This window comes from Empidonax traillii, unplaced genomic scaffold, assembly GCF_003031625.1.
Source record: "Empidonax traillii isolate 1590-97213 ecotype Southwest subspecies unplaced genomic scaffold, ASM303162v1 scaffold168:size1726349, whole genome shotgun sequence".
Taxonomy (NCBI): Eukaryota; Metazoa; Chordata; class Aves; order Passeriformes; family Tyrannidae; genus Empidonax; species Empidonax traillii.
The window spans coordinates 599,482-618,095 of record NW_020955361.1 but is presented as its reverse complement, the minus strand read 5'-3'; the positions used below and the strand labels follow the sequence as shown (position 1 = coordinate 618,095).

The window sequence follows — 18,614 nt, the reverse complement described above, 5'->3', positions numbered from 1 at the left end:
GATAAAGAGCAGTAGGTTTGGAGAAGCATCTGGTCCAGTGCTTCTTTTCTGGAAAAAAAAAAATCCTTTCTTGTAGCCTGCAAGCTAAGCATCAGCATTGTGTACCTTTTTGCATTTGCACATACCTATGCAGTCATGTCTGGGCAATAAGACTTTGGTGGGAAGGAGAAGAAATGAGTGTATGTCTCACCTCTGAGAAGCCTTGAACGTGAGAGGATGGAAGAGGTACTAGGTGTGTTTGGGGGGAAAGGAAATACAATGGAAAGTGATTTTGGAGTTTACACCAACACTATCAAACCTGAAAAAAAAAATTATTTCATGCTGTGTATACTTGCTCCTCAGGCTGTGCCTGTCTTTGAAGAGGCATCTGCTTGAGTGAGCGCTGTCTGGGTGTGCCGTGCAGTGCTGTGTGTGCAGACAGAGGTCTTACTGTGCGAAGGGGAGGGAGCCACTGGCATAGGAGCAACATTAAAACCCTCAGCAATATGGATGGCTTAAATGGATTTGCTGCCTGGAGAAGTCTGAGAGAAGAGTGCAGCAGGTTATCCATTTTGTCTTCAAACCATGCTTATTTCCTGTATACAAGCATATTTCATAATCTTCAGCTGAAACGTGAAGTTGGTTCAAAATAAATGGCTATTTATCATCATAATCATCATTACACTTAGGCTGAGTGGTCAGCATTTCTGGGAAGTAAAGTTTGCTTAAAAAAACCAACCCTTTCCTTGAATGTTTTGAAGTCTGAGGCAGAATAACAAAAGCCTTAGCATGGCTGTACTTAATGCCAAATCAAATAGACCAAACTATTCCTTCTTCTCTTTATCAGTGAACTTGTGTCTCCATTGCTATAAATTAGTCATTCTTGTCTAATCGCTAGTGCACACAGGGACCAGCTGTTCTTCCTCCTCATCTTAATCACTTTACACATTTGGTGGTGGTTCTTCCATGCTTTCCTGGTCTTCTCTTTTCTACACCGCTTATTTGGTTATTTGTTTCATTTAACGGGAATGTGTCATTTAACATGTTGGCGTGTTTGGAGGGCCTTCTACTATGCTTTTCCTCATTTGACTCTATCTGTTTAATGAGCAGTACATAAAACTAAACACTGTCTGCCACCCAAAGTTGCCTCAGTGCTTGGGAAATGTTTTGATGGCTTATATGGCTCCTATGTCATGTTTCTGGTAGCAGCACTTCGAAAAACATGGATCCTAAGCACTGCTAAGGATTTGAACTGTAGTAATCCAAAGGTGCAATATTGCACATCCTCTTGGCAGGATAGAGTATACAGAAACCTCAAATCCAAGCAACCATGTCTTTTATACAACGCAGACCAGCAAAACTTAACAGGCAATTTCTGCTGTTGGGTGCATAATTTCTGTCTGAGCCAGAATATGGTGTTTTAAACCACATCCACTCACTGTCTAAACCCATCCTATGAAGAAACATTTCCAAAAAGAGCATTTAAAAAAGGGGGAGGAGGAGGAGGCATCCCGATCGCAGGAGTTACTCTGTGCCTGTCTGTACCTCATGGGGTGTCTCAGGACAACCAGCAGTGTGTTAGCAACTAGTCTGATCATAAGCTGAAGAGAAATGGACATTTTTGAGCCAAGATAGCAGAACTACATAGTAGGTTTATTTTCGGAAGGATCGTCATGCCAACTGGCAGCACAAACTTGGCTGGGTGAAGGGTCTGGTGCGGCTGCAATAAAACATAAGGATACTGAATTTAGCAAAGGAGCAACAGGAATTATCACTGGTATTGTTGCCGGGGAGTACAGATGCAGTCTGGCATTTTATCAGCATAATCTTAGTTTCAACTTCATGAATAAAATTTAATATAGGGAGCTCGGAATAGCTGGTGCTGGATTTATATCCAGGAAGCAGGTACATTTAATTTCAGTAAGTACATTGTGCTCCTCCTCATCGTTTGTGTAATTTGAATGTTAACTGTTTAGTATCCACCAGATTTTGATCTGTCAGAACATTTCCCTGGCATACATTAAATGTTATGATATTTTCTTCCAGTGTATCATTCTCCTCAAATAAAAACATGGATTAGTTTATGAACTACTGGTTAAATGTCTGGACATGGTCAGATGGGCAGAATCTGTGTAGTAGCTCATTTATAAAAGATTGGAGTCATATTGTAGATTTTTATTCCTATGTTTTGTTAATAGTTTGCACTTGGTTGTGGTTACTGCAGGTCTGCACAGTGACAAGTCAAGATGGGGTGGTGACATGCTTTCACTGTGCTGTGTTGTCCAGATGAATGGGCATGGCAAGACCTGCTGCCAGTGGGGGACTTGCACATCCCCAGTGTTGGAGGGTGTTTCTGAGCAGAGCACTCTCAGGCTGGTTGAGGGATGTGGGTCTGTGATTAACTGGAAGGCAGCTGCAGTCATGACACGTGTCACAAGCTGAAACCTTGGCTCCAAGCTACTGTTTCCAAATTCACAGTGATTCTGTGAAGCTCTAAATTCTACCAATTTCTCTGGGTGTATTCTTCTGCAAAATTTTGAGTGAGCTTGGTCCATGAGTCAGTGGAGCTGAGAAGATTGTATGAGGATGAGACACCTGGCTGGATCTCCTCCAGAACAAGAGGACTGAATCCTGGCAAAGTTTCCCTCATCTTCACCAGGAAGAGTGCTGAATGCTCAGGGAGTTTGCTGCAGTTCTGGCCCATCATTAAAAAAAATAGAAGTAAACTGCTCATGGACTGGAATCCCCAACAGAACAACTGCACTGTTCTGAAGAAAGGAGAATTGCAGTCCCTGAGGGCAGAGTGGGAATCTTTAGGAAGAATAATCAGCTTTTGTGTTAACCATCATCAACCCAGAGGGGAAAAATTTTTACAGTTCCTCTCTACTTCAGCCAGTAGGTATCAGTGTATGGATTTAATTGTAGTTCAGTTGATGAGAACATTAGATAAGAGCCTGTAGGTACAGCTCACACATTGCAGGTTAAAAGACCAGGTATTGTAAAATTCCCATCTAGGTCTTCCTACCCGACAAGTTCTATAAAATTATTTTTAGAGTCTTAAAGACTTGATGGTGCTCTTCATATGAGAGAAATTTTCTTTTAGCAGACCATTTTCCTAATGATGGCTACTCTATGGCACTCTGCTTTCAGTTCCAAAATGCAGACAGCTCAAAAAAATGCATTTTAACTGTAGTTCATATGTTTTGAATTGATTATTGGTACCTTCAAGCATTCTGGAAAAAGACTTTCTCTATAGTGCAGATGGGGAAGAGAAGAAAAATGCCTAATAATGAAACATTCCTGTGAACCAGCTAACAGTACGGTGGTTTGTGGTTTTGACCTCTTCTAACCCCCATCCTTGTGCTTTTATCTTTCTTTTAGATTCTCCTCTTCAGTAAAGCTCATCACAGGAAGAGCTTTGGAGGCAATCTCTTTTGTAATGTAGATCTTCAGGCGAGGGGCTGGAAGTGGTGTGGGATGTGTGCCATCCTGGAGGATCAGCTCTGGCTTTATAACAACCTCACAGTCCTTTTTAACCCTGTGGGTTCCTGGGTTTCAGAATTTGGTGTGTGTGGACATCATCCTTATGTTTAATGGCTCAGCCTGTGAGAGGTTGGAAATTCTGTGCTGGAAGGGCATTGCTGGTTATACTTATTTATGATTTTATGGTGAAACATTTTTTTTTTCCAGAGCAGTTACTGCTCTTTCTGTCCTTCTACCATTCATGACCATGATTTTTATCTTAGTGCTTAAGTCTTGTCCTGGTGCACGCTGAGAGGTGCTCACTCCTTTTATAATGGACACGGAGGAGCTGCGGAGCAGATCTTGTCCAAAGCTGGCCATCGGCAAAAGCCTTTGGGGAATTCACTCCTGTAACTGTGGGAATACATCGAAAACCATCATGGCCAGACAGCAAAGTGCCTTTAGTGAGTGAGGTCACTGATTTCCCGTGAGATGTGTTGCATGCACAGCTGTCCTTCAGCTCGACAGCTCCATTGACAACATGTTGTGGTGTTGGCTTGGTGAAGGTGCAGCTGCTGCATCTCCCACTGTCCCAGTCACTGCTCTGCACTCACAGCCTCTGCAGGGATCGGTCCCAGGGAGGGAGGTGAGGTGCAGAGGTAGGTTCCTGTGTAGATCCCAGCCTGAGGGGATCCCTCCCGTGTCCTGTGCTCCACCAGGGTCTTTTTGTGAGTGCTGCACTTTCATTCCCTGCCTTTGGGCACGCTTAAATCAAATTAGAGGTAAGAGCAGAGTTCCAGCAGACTTCTGGTTTAGGTCTGGTCCTTCATCATTTACAGTCTAAAATACCCTGTAGGAAACTAATGCTTTATGTAGACCAACTGCAGTCCCATTTGCTACACAGATAATAATAAACCCTGAGATTAGTGAAGGTTCTTTTCTGAATTAAAATATCACTTTGGGGAAGAACTGTCTGTCTCCACTTGCTGTTGTGCATAGTCAGTGTCTCTTCTAGCTTGGATTTCTGCCAAAGCTCTGGCTTAGGGATTTCTCCTGACCCTTGCAGGCTCTTACTGGTTTTGCTTGGGTTGTGCACGAAGAAACTGCAGAGCGCCCTTGGAGGGGAGTGGGATTAAGAAGTTGTAGTAAAAAAGAGTCCTGCAAAGGTTTGGTTTATTGGGACAGAATTGGAAAATGGAATAATGCTTGAATTGTGGATGTGCTTTCTTTTAAATGTGGCTGTGGTAACTTGTTATAATAAGAATTTTTTACCCCTCTGCCCCTCTTCTTCACTAATAGATACTGAGCAGAATTTTCAAACTTTGACCAGTTCAGTTTAACATTTCCTTGGATAAGTATACGGCATCTAAAATGAAAAAAAAAGGAAAAAACCAAACCCACCTTGTGCTGTTTGATTTGTAAACTGGCCTCACCCCTCAACTGCTTCTCTGGATCTTTTCCCTGGGGCCATGCTGCAGTTTTGAAGCTGTGAGAGCACTGAATGTTTTTTCCTTTCTAGAAGAGGTGTACCAGTCCCTGGCTGCACAGCCCATGAATAATGCATGAGAAGTTTATTTGCTTGTGTGTGAGAGAAATCTTCTCTTCCCATTCAACATTAGTCTTGTCCTTTCTCTTGCATGTGACCTTCTTTCCTGTCCTCTTCTTTGAGCACCTGAGCAGGACATGAATTCCCTTTGCCAGTCAGGGAGATTTTTCAGGCTCAGTGTTTCACTCACTTCTGAGTTGGGCTTGAAACATAATTTCTCATCTTCAGCTGTTGTTGAGGGCATTGAAACATGGTGATGGCATGGAGCAGCGCAAGGGGAGCAGATGTACCCTCAGTGGGAGTCACCACTGGGGAATGGGAGTGGTTGAGGACCATCCAACCAGTGAAAGCTGACCAGAGGTCCATGGAAAGAGCTGTGGCTACAGGCACTGCCTCCACAAGGGTCAGAGATCTGTTATCACTTTCTTTTTGATCTTATGACCAATGCATGTTGCAGGCACTGGTAAGCCTCTGAGCACTGGATTGGTTTATTTGCTTGGAGATCCACCTACATTCCAGCATGTGGAACCAGCCCCTTTTCATTTAGGTGGTAATTTAAATTCAGTGCAGATGAAGGGAGACTGACTTTAGAGCTGAATGAGTTGGAGAAGCTCATTTTTAGTATGTGCAGAATTAATTTGATTGATCATATTTGACACCAGTCAGGAAAGAGAGAGGTATTCAGGCTGAGAGAGCAAGAACACATTCCAAGTTGTTTTTCTCTTCTGTATCCTCTGAATATGATGAATATTTTTTCCTTCAGCTTTCATAGTCTTCTAATAAATGCTTTTCCTCCATTAAATTTTTTAAAATGAGATTCTCTCTGTAACAAAATCCACAGTTTAAAAATAACTTCTGTGATGTACTTTTATGGTGGCAATTTCAAAGCCTGTGGAGATGGTGCTGGAAGATGCTTCTAATCTAATAATGAAATGTGTATGGCACACAGGGAGAAGAGAGGAGTAGCTGCAATCAGCTTATTTTTCCTTTCTTGTTTCTTGCTTCTTCAGCTATTTCTGGTATCTTCCCCTTTTAATTGCAGGACAGAGCTGAGGAATGTAGAATTTTAGTTGTCATAAAACTAGAAGAAAAGGTCTGTTTCCATAATCTTTTGGCTGCTTCTGTTGCAGAAGCCTACTGGAATCACTGCATGCTCATTTCAGAAATGAAAAGTATAGTCTGCTTCATTTCTAACTGCTGTCAAATGTTTAAACTTTCCTTTCTCCAGCCCTTACTCAGAACATGTTTTCAGTTCAGCTGGGAATGTTATTACTAACTGATGAACAAGCCTGAATACTGAACGTGGCGAACGATTGACATTTTTAAAGTTAATCATAGAAACTCCTCATCCAGAAGCTGCTGAGGCTGCTCTGGATGCTGATGTACCATCTGACACCAGCAGTGAAGAGCCTGTACAATGTCAGCTCAAGATGAGTGGCTATAAAACAGCTAAAGAGAAATATGATTCCCATGACACTAAGTCATCATTTGAGCTGGGCAGACTGTCTTGACTGGGAGACTAACACAATGCACCTTCTTGCTGATACCTGCACAGAGGGCTGTAGTTTGAAGAACTCCTCCTGTACAAAGTTTAAAAATACCACACAGTAAGAAACTGTCCAACTAATTAAATAAACTGCATAGATTGTTGTTTTGTGGTTTTTTTTTTTTCCTTATTGTAATATATTTCTGTATTTCTGTAAAAAGAAGTAACTGCTTCAGCAAAGAGGGTGGGAGTTTGGGTACAATTTATATTTGGGATGAAAATGAAAGATAGGCAAAAAAAGCCATTGCTGGGTTTGGAAATTCAATTCATTCAAGGGTAATTGGGCTCCTAACCTGGTTTGTTTCTCTAGAAACACTGTGCCCTGATTTCTGAAGCCTTGTTCAGTGTCTACACTGCAGGCACTGCTATGGCTATTGCTGTTCTGTGCTCAGCTAATGACAGTGCTGAGACCTGGCCTCTGGTCCTGTTTTCTTGACTCAAACCTAGCACTTAATTTTTTTGCTAATTCAGTGTGTCTACAAGAGATGTTGAGTTTTCTCAAGCTCCCATCTGCAGGAGTGGCAGAGTCAAGTGAAGGAGTCCAGACTCCTCTCACTCATCCTCACAGTTTGCGGTGGGAGACAGCAAGTGAGATTTTTCTTCTTGAAAGCAGAATTTACTTTGGTTTTCTTTCTGTGACTTGGTCTAAATTCCTTTAGCTGGGTTACTATTACTTTGCAGGCTACCTCAATTCTCCTTTTTGTTCTTTCTGACTTTGAACATCTCCTTTGTTCTCTAAGAGCTTCCTTCAACTATAGGATGTTTTCTACTGGGTGAAATCACTTAGCAGAGAGCCCTGTCAGCTCTCACCATGCTGGGAGCAGATACTACCTCAGGGGGCTCTGGGCTTAAGTATTGTTTACACACACTTCAGATCTACTGATCCAGCAGAACTGAAGTGGGAAGAATAATTGAAAGGGTTACACTCTGTGCTTAACAATGTGGTTTTTTAGCATACACTGAAATGAGCTGCTTCTTTGATACAGGTGATGTTGGGAGGCCGACTGTCACAGATTTCAGTGCTTTCTAGGGTTAACTGTTTTCCCCTTAACACCCATTTTGATGAAAACTTCCCTATTACAAGGAACAACTTTATTAGCAACGCTCTTCCAGTATTGTGTAATCCCTTCATCTGTATTTAACTTTCATCTGCTGTTTGAGAAGTATTTTGCTGTGGTGACTGGAGTGGTGATGAGACAGGAGGCTTTTAGAGAAGTTCCAAATGGCTTTTCCTGTTTCACACAGCCTTGTAGAATGTGAGGGCTGAGGGTCCTTGTGGAATTTTCCACTGCCCCATTTTTCGTACCTAGCTAGTGGTCCCCTGGGATTAGCAAAAGTTCCTCTCTGGCTTATGCCATTTCCATGGGAATTTCTTCCTCTTCATTATCCTGCTGTTCTTCCTTAGAAAGAATTGTCTTTAGCAGGCATCTTCCTTGTGCTCCTCAGTGTATGCAGGATGCTCTTCAGCTGAACCTGCAAACATGGGAAGAATATCTCTGTTCTTGTGTGCTGCAAGTATTTCTCTCAGTGAAACAGTGGAATGTAAATCTATTATTAAACAACATCCTCACATGCAAACAACTGCTCAGTTACACCTCAGAGAGGACAGATCAGCTTTTTTGAGGTTTGACTCCTTCACCCGTGAACTCTGTTTGACACAAGCTAATTTAATTTGTAACAGCATTGTGAAGTCTTGCAGTGGTTAATGACATCACTTTAGGGGGCCAGCAGCTTTGAGGTTGTTGATATTAGAAGCTCAAGTATAAATCTCATGAACCCAACCAATGAAAAAACCCCCACCGAAACCACAAAGCCTTGCCTTTGGCTTATAGGAAATATTCCCTTTACTAGACTTGTAGTCATGGCCTAAGATATTTTTGGTATTTAAAATTCATCAGTTTAAGAAAGTTCCAACATTTTGACTTTGGGGAAAAAAAAAAAAACAACAACAAAAAAGCAAATAACTAATCCTAGATATCAGGGTAAAAAATCTGAAGGATTAATAGGTATTTCTGAACTTCAAGCTTTATAATTCAACGTATGTTGGGTATTTGGTACTTTTTTACTGACCAGACTGATCATCTTTATTCAACAACTTCTGTCAGAGTGGGATTTGCTGAGCACTTTCAGTAATAGCGATGCTACTTTATTTCTGCCCTGGTGTTCTGGGAGATTTGTTCGAGGGCACATCTTCCAGGAATTTTATACAAGAGGCAACAGAAAAGAACACTTATCTAACAGAGCCACAACTTCACTGTCAACTATAAAAGAAGATTCAACAGATTCCAACTTAGATTAAAAGTCAGCTGCGAATAGAGGCAAATATTCCCGTAGGCACAGGGCATCTCTCTGAAGAGAAATTGTTGAAAATGCAAATGGCTGAAAGAGAGTTCAGTGTGATTGCTTTGTGTTTCACCAGCACTGTGGTTTCGCGTGCCCCGGGTCAGCTCTTAGGAGATTTGCAGAAAAGATTTCTGGAAGACCTGTGGCAACTTTTCACATGCCATCTTCAAAATCCTCCTGTTTCCTTTGCAGGCAGAGTCACTCTTGTGAAGGACTCCTTCAGGGACCTGGATAACAGATGCCAGCGTGGCCCCCTCGTGCACAGCATGACAGCACAGGGCAAATAGTGGAGGAGAAGAAGAAAAGCAACATTTTTTTTTCTTCTTCTTTCTTTTTTTTTTTTTTTTTTTTTTTTTCTCCCAGCTCAGAGCTGTCACAATTGCTCTTCCAGTTGTGAAGGCATCCTTGACAGGACATCACATCTTAATAATGCCAAACATCATCTTCACCATAGCTTATATAAGTAGGCAGAGGGTAATAATCTGTTCAGACTCCATTGGGAGGCCATCAGTTATGTGAGGAACAATTGACCTTTCAGGAAATGCTGTATAATTAGAGGCAAACTAGATAAAGTAGCAGACAAGGTAGAGTGGAATTGGAAAGCAGCATATTTGCATCAGATAAGAGCAAGAGGATGCTGGGACTTAGTTTGTCTCCATCTTCAGGCAGAGAAAATGCATCGAAAATCTACTTTTCTGAGCACAGAGTTGTGTTGAACCCACCTCCTGAGGAGTATGATAAAATAAATGACCGGTCTGCTTCAGTTTGATGATAAATCCACGTGGCAATGGAGAAACCAGTCGCACACATGACACTGCTAAACTCCTTTTGCTGACTGGCTTAACTTGGCAAAACGGTTTCCTATGTCCCTGCTTCCCATCTGGGGCAGTCTAGAAGCTCACAGAAGTTCACTAGATGTTGTTACTTAGTTTTGTGCTTTCTATTATCCTGTAATTTCTTGCTCAGGGCGCAGCAAATGAGGGTAGATTTGAGGAGGATGAGAATAAGGAGGTAGGAGTAAAGGCGCAGGAAGCTGTAACTTGGAGTCATCATTTGAAAGACTCTTGAGGTTTGGAATAATGTAGAAGGCCAAAATGCCCTGACCTGAGCAGGCAGCATGGATTTCTTTCAAAGAGGCTGTTGTGGTCCTGGGCTGGGTAGAGGGAAGGCAGGAGAAGCAACCAGCCAGCAGAGAGTCTTACTGATAGGCAAGAGTGATTCCACACCAGCAGTTCTTCATGAGCAGAAAAATCATTGATTAGCAGAATAGTGGGCAAACTGGAGAAGAAGAGGTCTTGAAATAAGACAGAGCCAACTGTTTGCAAGATACCATTAAAGTCTGTCTGGTTTTCAATCCTGAATTTGAGGAAAGAAGAGGAAGGGGATAGTTTGAAGTAGTGGTCTGATGCCTTTAAGGATTTAAAGTTGAAGTTGGATGTGTGGACGGGCAAAGATGGAGAGAGGTTCACAAACACTATTCATGACATTTTATCTCAAAATGTCAAGTGCTAAAGCTCTGGAAATACTGCTTACCTGGTGCATGCAGCACTGCATAATTGAAGCCACGGGAGAGTTAAGGAAATTTGTACTTTCTGGCCTTTATTTACTTAAAAATAAAAACTTTGTCAACACTGTATGTACTGCTGAGTACATATGGCACTAAATCTCAGTGCAAAGTGCTGAGATCTCAGGGATTGAGCAGAGATGCTCCCTATGGCACCATTCCCTCTGATCTCAGAGGTTAACCTTTGTCAGCCTTTGCCCTTACTTTTCATCCACCCTGTCCTTTCCTGATTTCTTGGGGATAAATACTGATGCAGCTTTGCTCTGAAAATGGGCAATAAGCGTGTTTGACATGTGTTGGTGTGTGTCAAAAATGATGAAGATGCTTATCTTTATTTCTATCACTGAGGAAGCACCACTGAGTGTTGAAATGTTAAACTGAGAATCCTGCAAGTGTTTTAACTCAGCCATCTTCTAGGTCTTGTATTCCCCCTTGTATTGTTTCAGGGTAGGACAGTTATTCAGGCCAAGGCTTCTTTTATTCATGCTGTACATCTCTACCCAAGAGCAGAGGTGTCAATGTGTCAGTGCTGACATTTGTGTTGCTTTCTCTTGGCCATGGCTATGACCAGTATTTGTCTCTCTTGATTTTAAACTCTGACCCAGAGATGAATGAAAGTTTCTTCCTCAGTTCTTTGGGACCCCATAGAAATGTGCCTACATTTCTATAAGATTGCACCTGAGAGAGCCTGGTCTGGAAATTGATGCTGGAGATTCCCCACCCACCCATGTTCCTTTCCCCACGACTTAACTGACCCCTGCACCTCTGTCAGAGAGAAACTCCCCTCCAGAAATGTGGCTGGATTGTTGGCAGGAACACTGTGCAAAAGAAACAAACGTGTGGGACACACTTTCCTACTGTTGGAGGAAAGCCTGTTTGTGTCAGCTGCGTTAGAAAGATCGTTCCAGAGCAGTTCATCCATGTGTAAAGTTGCCCCCCATAAATCTGCCAAGGCTGAGGAGCTCGGGGAGATCTCCTGGCAACAGCGCTGGCGGCTCTTTCATCCACCCAATTTTTTCCAAGGTGCTGGAGGTCAGAGAGGAGCAGACACATAATTTGCTTGTTTGAAGCAGTTCTTCTGCCTCGTTTTGTGTTACTGGGGAGTTCTCACACCGCATGCCAAACTTCCAGAGACAGAATATCGATACTGCAGAACTCAAGTGGGAAAACTGAGCCCCCTGCTCTGCAATTTGCGTTGTGCAGAAGTGTGAGATAAAGAGGGGGAGGGCACTTGTTGCAGGCTCTCCCCTTTGGAAGCTCATCAGCATGATAAATCACCTGGATTATGGTACACCTTGCCATGAGCCTTCCTGGTGGTTTACCTTTATGTAATTACACAGCATGGGGTACTTTTCCCTCCCTCTGTTAAAGAAAGTATTGTGGGAGTCACTTTGGTTTCTTTGAATTCAGACTTTATCAGCATCCTTTTTCAGGGCATATGTTGGAAAAAAAATGCGCATTTTCTCTTAGTCAAAGTAAAGTAGGTATGTTCATTATATTAACTCAGAGGATTATACACAATTGAATTTATTCTTTTTTTCTTCTCAAGGTAACGATTTAATTGCTTTGAATTTTCTTTTGTTCATATCCCAGGGGAAAAAAAAATGATGACAGAAGAAAAAAATCCCTTTAACTACTCTTTTTTATATAGTATATGTGTCTGTGTGTCTTGTACAACTTGCCTTGTGCTAACCTTGTGCTTCCAGTGTTCTCCTCAGAGATTTCAATTCCTGAAGTTTTAAGCTTGTGTGTGTTTGTATATATAGGTGTGTATGGATATGTATGTATATTCCCATGCATAAAAACATATACAATTATATTTATATAAATATATATAAAACTGTTTTATGTGTCTGTATATATATGTACACACACATAAAAATAAATGTGGGCTCTCACTTTAACTTTGAAAGTGTTTTGTTTGCTTTCAGGTCCAACAAACTGGATTGAATTGCAAGTCTATTGAATGCACTTCTATAGCACCTTCCCTCAGGGATCTAAACCAATTTTCTCACCATTGCTAAAAGCTGAACTTCCCCTGTGCCCTCCTAGAGTAAGTAGGATGCTTCTGTCTGTGCTGTAGGGTAGGAGAATTAAGAAAAGTGTTGAATGCAACATAGTGTTTGGAAGATAAAGTGGCAAGATACTCAGCTCTTGGTTTTGAATATTGTTGTGTATTCACACAATCATGCTTTTCTGGGAGAGAGGAACCTTCTCTACTTGCAACGTGGCAAATGAAGGGCAATATTTACCCGTGTAGCGCTGTGACTGCAGGTCTGGTCAGTGTTGAGCACAGCTTTGTGACAGAGCAGGAACAAATGGGTAAATAAGGAAGGAACAGTAATAGGTATTTTTGAGTAAGTATGGAGCGTGTTCTTGACTGACCCCTGATCTGTTGTGGGTTAACCAGCAACGGTGTGAACTCCAGCTTCTGAGAAGTCGAGTCAGTGAGAAGAGGGGGAGGAAACAGCTCCAGTTAGCAGGTGCTTTTCCACTGTTTGGTGGTGAAACCCCTGGCCAAGGCAAAGCTGTTGTGCTGAAAATGAGTCACGTCTGTTCATATGTCATATCTGACACAAAAATTGAATGTATGGTTGCAAGGGCAGATTTGCTTCCCAGAATTTGTTTTTGTTCAGTTTCTAGCATGAATATTCTGTGTCTTTAGAAAACAAAGGGAGAACATCATATTAACCATCCTTTGGTGATTCCACAGTTGTTGTGTTCCTAATAAACTGTAAAAAGGAAGCTGACTGCAGGAAGGTTGGTGGCTAGGTTAATATACACTGTAGTGGAGTCATTTAAAATAATCCAAGCACAGAAAGGAGATTTATATAAAAGTACATTTCCATTACTTGTGCCTCTGGCACACTAATGTCTCATCCAGCACAGCAAAAACCTAACAACATTATTCTTGTTTCTTTTTGTAACATCCATAGCCTTTAGTACTGCTTTCCTTTGTTAATTTTTGAAAGACTAGTTGTTAATTAAGAGACATAATTGACTCAAAGGCAAATTTTGACTGAAAAGAACTTGAAGAACATGGCAGGAGTCTTGTGTTTTGGGGTTTTTTTATTATTTTTAAAACAGCATCTAATTTTGAGCATGTCAATATCCAGTTAAAATTTTGATAAGTAGAGTGGGATGCAAGCTCTCATAGATGTCTTCATGGCAACGGCATTTTATCTCTGTTTTTCTTAGCTGGAGCAGTAGAACATTAGGGCAAATTTAATTTTTGGATGAGTGAAAGAAGTCCACTAGGAAGCAAAGAAAGCAGACTGCAAGTACAGTGTTTTGTTTCCTCCTTACCCTTTTTTTTCCCCAGAAGACTGAAGATCAGTCATTAAACACCACAGGTATGGCAGCACATTTAAACCCACTTTTTGTAAGGGCTTAGCACCTTCCATGGTGAGCATGTAAGTGAAGTTACTGCTTAGGGAAGTCTGGCTACTTGCTTTGGTACTGAAATAGAAGCAGCTTTCTTCTCAAAATCCATCCCAAAGGGCCAAGACTTAAGTATTTTGTATTCCTGTTAGTTTGAATGGAAATTTTTCCTTACTAAGGACTTTGGCATTGGGATTGATTATGGAGCCAGGCAATTCTTTTATGTAGGTCCATTAATTTCGATCCTGCTAAATGTGTATTCTTAATTGCACTGAGTCGATGTCCATAAAGAGATCAGAGGAAGGAACTGATCCAGAAGGGGGAAAACTTGGTATTGTCTGCTTTGAAACTGTGAGATAGAGTGACCACATCATCTTGGCTGTGACCTTCAGATTGGTGAAGTGAATGTGTAGCTTTTAAGAAATGCGTGGTATAATTAATGATTAATCAGGACACTTCGTTACGCATCACTTTCGACTCTGCAGTCGAGGCTTGTGTGTGTATGGATGAATGTTTTTTATTTTAGTTTTTCTGCAACTCATCTGTGCTGACTGCACCTATTTTCTCCCTGATGTCTGTAGGCTCTAATAAACTGAGGAGTTGAGGCAGACAGTTCCTTAGGCAAGAGCTCTGCCTCGGCTGGTGATGCTGGTGAGACCTGCCTAGACTATAAAAGGCTCAGAAAAGGGGACAAGCTTTTGGCTGGAAGGCATAAGAGAAGTATAATGGCTTTGACGTCGCCCCTTCTTCTCTTTTCTTAGATATTTAATTGGCGTTAGGAAACAGAGCAGGTCACTGAACTAATAAACAAAAAAAAGGACTGTTTGAGTCAGAGATATCCTTAGGAAGTCTCCTGTTTGCTCTGTTGTTATGAATTCAAAGATATTTAGTGGTTTTTAGAAAATCCTTTGCTGTCAGAGTGATGTGATAAAGCAAAAATCTGAACTCTCATCATAGAAAAGATGTTTGCCTGCATATTTGGAGAGAACAGCTTGAAGATGTGACAGCTTTGGATTTGAATGAAAAAAAAAAACCCCAGCCACCAAACAAATAAAAAGACCCCCACAGCTTTCATTCCTATGGTGTTGCTGTCTTGTATAAATACCCAGAAAGAACTGGTTTATAATTTTGTGTTTATTAAGAGAGTATATCTTTCACCACCTCCTGCTTCCTTGCTCTCTAAAACCTGCTTGACTCATTCTTAATGCCTTAATATTACAGGTCAAACAAGAAATCTTATGTAATACAATCCATTGTAATTTCCCGAGCAGTATCTGCATCAAGCCAACAGCTTTTAGTTGACTGGAGAAGTTGGCTTTTTTCCTGTCTTTACCTAGAGGCTGGTCCCTTGAAACTGGGCTCAACAGCTGCTTCCTTTTTTTTTTCCCTCCCATTTTTTAACAATGTCACAGTCAAGAGCCTATTAATTGAAAGGGAAAGGTTCAGAGAGATGAGAATTGCTGGACACAATAGCCTTAATATCCTCACAGAAATACCAGAACTGTGGTCATGGGAGGAAGAATTGTGATCCTCCCTTCATCTTTAGAGAGCAGAGAGGATCAACATAAAACCATAAAATGGTTTGTGTTTGAAGGACATTGGAGCTCATCTCATTCTAACCCCTCTGCTGTGGGCAGGGGCATCTCACACTAGTCCAGATTGCTCCAAGCACTGTCCAACCCATCCTTTGACACTTCCTCAGCTTCTCTGGGCAACCTGTGCCTGTCTCCCCACTCCCACAGAGAAGAACATCTTCATATCTCTGCTAAACCTGCCCTCTTTCAATTGAGAGCCATTCCCTCTTGTCCTGTCACTATCTGTCCTTGTCAGGAGTCCTTCTCCAGCTCTATTGGAGTTCCTTTAGGTACTGGAAGGTGCTACAAGGTCTCCCCAGAGCCTTTTCTTTTCCAGGCTGAACAGCCTCAACTCTCTTGGCCCATTTTCAGAGCAGAGTTCTTCCAGCCTTTGATCATCTTCATGAGCTCTTCTGGACTAACTCCAACAGGTCCATGTTCTCCTATATTCAAGAGTAATCATTTTTAGACAGGACAGATCAGTTAAAATTTCTATCCTGTTACCAAAATGTTACCTTCCCTATGCAGAACAAAAAATCAGTATTACAAACCAAATAGAATAGAGGGAGCAGCAGTGGTAAAGATTAAAACACCGAGGTTGGGTCCCTCAGGACACTGCTGCCTTGTTCTTCTACTACTCAGGGAAGGGAACAGACTCTTTGTCCATGGGGGATGAGGACAAGAAATGATGGGCTTCAATTGCAGCAAGTAAGATTTACTTCTGTGACAAAAACTTTCTAGGATGAAATACTCCATTAAATTGCTTATGGGGGTTGTGGCGACTCCATCATTGCAGATCTTTAAGAATATGTTAGAAAAACATCTGTCAGGAATGATATCTGTAGAGCTGCTCCTGCCTTGGGGCATGGAGATGGACTAGATGACCTCTGGAGGTCCCTTTCAGCCCTTTCCTGTGAACTCTAATCCAGGACTTTTCATTACTCATCCCTTGAAGCTCCAAAGGTGTCAGGACTATCACACTTCATTTTTACCCTTACACAGGTTTGGTGTTTTTTTTTTTTTTTTTTTCTGGATGGTTTTTATTCATTTGGAGAGACTGGCTTCAATTACATCTATCATATGATTCTTTTATAGCCTGTATTTATTTTTTTTTTCAGTCCATCCCCTCTAGGCCTTTTCTCTCTGTTTGTTAAATAGATCCTACTCACTTCAAAACTTTTTGAAAGCGAAAGTCACTCAAAACTCTTTATTTTATGGAAATAGAAATTTCAAATTAGACAAAATGAGTTTCTGGAACTTCAAGTTTCAAATCAGACAAAATGAGTTAGAGTTGCTGTTAAGTATCAATGTTGTATTCAGTGCTTCAACATATACAGGAATAGGAACTGGTTTTGCCTTGTTAAAATAAGTGTGGACAGGAGCAGATGATGAGAAGGGGAGCTGTCCAGAATAGAGGCTATTTTCTTGTTTGTACAGGAATTTGGTGCACTGTGGCCCTGAGCTGTAAGAGCTGCTCTAATAACCTTGCTTATGAGGGGAGGCACACGAGGGATCATTGCTGTAAGGTACAAAAGAACTAAGGTCTGTGCTTTGAAGTGATAACATGATGATTTAGGGATGATTAAAAAAACACAGTAAATTAAAAGATAACCAAGACAGTGTGATACTGCAATTGATGGTTTTTTATTCAAGTATCGTAGTGGCAGTAAGAGCCCCACACAACCTCACAGTCCTGAGTCCAGGGAGAGCCCTGACACAGCTGAGAGTATCACAAGCTGGTGTGGAACAGTAGGTTCCCATTATATTTGCCCTTTCTCATCTCTTCCTGACATGAAATTAAATTTGTTCTGTTATTGGTGTGTGATGGTTTTTAAGTGGTTTCCTTGCAGGATTGCTTTAGGGCTTCCCCAGCTCTCAATTTGGGTTAGTAAAGTGGAAGATTGCACAATAAAAGTGAGGTGTCAGGCTCGAGGTAAACAAACGTCCTGTTTTATTGCATAGTAGTTTTCCAGTTCAGCTCCAGGATGCCTTGGTCTGCGAAATAGCTGTGCTAATTTTCCACGTGTCTGAACGTAATTGCTACAGTCAAAGTTGTGGAGAGAAACAGTCCCTGCTCCTGCTCCTGTGTTTGGAGGGGAGCACCGTGCTCAGGACATCGTGCTCATTTCAACAACTGCCCATGACTTTCTTGGCCTTCTTGTTGGCCTTCTTGCTTTTCCATCCACTGTTTAAAGTGACAGTCAGAAGATGAGAAATCCCTGGAGGCGTTTTGCACGGGGCTACACGGTGCAGTGCTGCACTTGGATGTTTTATGTCCCCCTGAATATTTCATGTTCAGTAAATGGCTGTGCATTTGCAGCAATGGAGCAGAGGATGAGAGTGATGGAGTAGAAATGGAGTGGTGATGGAGCAGAGATGGAGTGCCACAGGGAGATCTGATGGGCACAGTACTGCATTATGAAACCTGTGCTGGTCACTGCTTGTCTCTGCTACATGGGACAGTGCATTTGCAGGATTTTCAAGTTTAACTTGGATAATAATTATATTTAAATCAGGAAATTATCATCCCTCCCTCCTCCTAACTTTCAAAAAAAGTTGACCAACCCATTTGTGTTTTTTGAGGAGGTGACAATGATGTGTTCTGGGTGCTGTTTGCTTCATGGTTGCATTTGATGTGTTCTATTTAATTATGAAATTAAAAAAAAAAAAAAAAAAAAAAAAGGAGGAGAAAATGCACTTTGGTAGCTCCAGGCTGCAGGAGTTGCCATGTCTGCTTCAATCTGCCTGCTCCCTCTAAAGGGTCTGTTTGCTGGAACCCATGGACCCCTTCAGCAAAGTTACCAAGGCAGAACTGGAAAGGCTTGTCTTTATGGAAACTTTGATTAATTTTTGTCAAGGGGTGACCAGAGATGCTGTGTTAGAGAGCTGTCAAGTACCGTATGTACAGAGGCCCTGTCATCTGAATTTCAAAGTCAGAGCCATATTTTAAGAGACTTGCCCTTTTCATCCTATCTGGTCTGTGGGGGAGTGTTGCTGCGACTGAGCCCTGTTTGGCCACGTAAAAGCAGCCTGCCAGGCTTCCTTTGCCAGGGACTTTGAGTTTAAATCTATTTCGGGCCTTTAAAAAGGTCACTCGAGGCTGCCAGCCAGAACCTGTGTCTTAATTCAGTGCTATTAGAATCACAGAAAAATAAAATCCCCCAATCTCAGGCTGGAGGGCAGGGAGCAATGGAAGTATCAGACACTTTATAAACTGCA

General features: G+C 41.7%; 1 protein-coding gene across 2 annotated transcripts in view; it reads left to right on the top strand.

Moving 5' to 3' along the window:
• Nucleotides 1-18,614, top strand: part of SGCD (sarcoglycan delta) — a 317,255-nt gene that overhangs the window by 27,557 nt on the left and 271,084 nt on the right. The window lies entirely within an intron of this gene.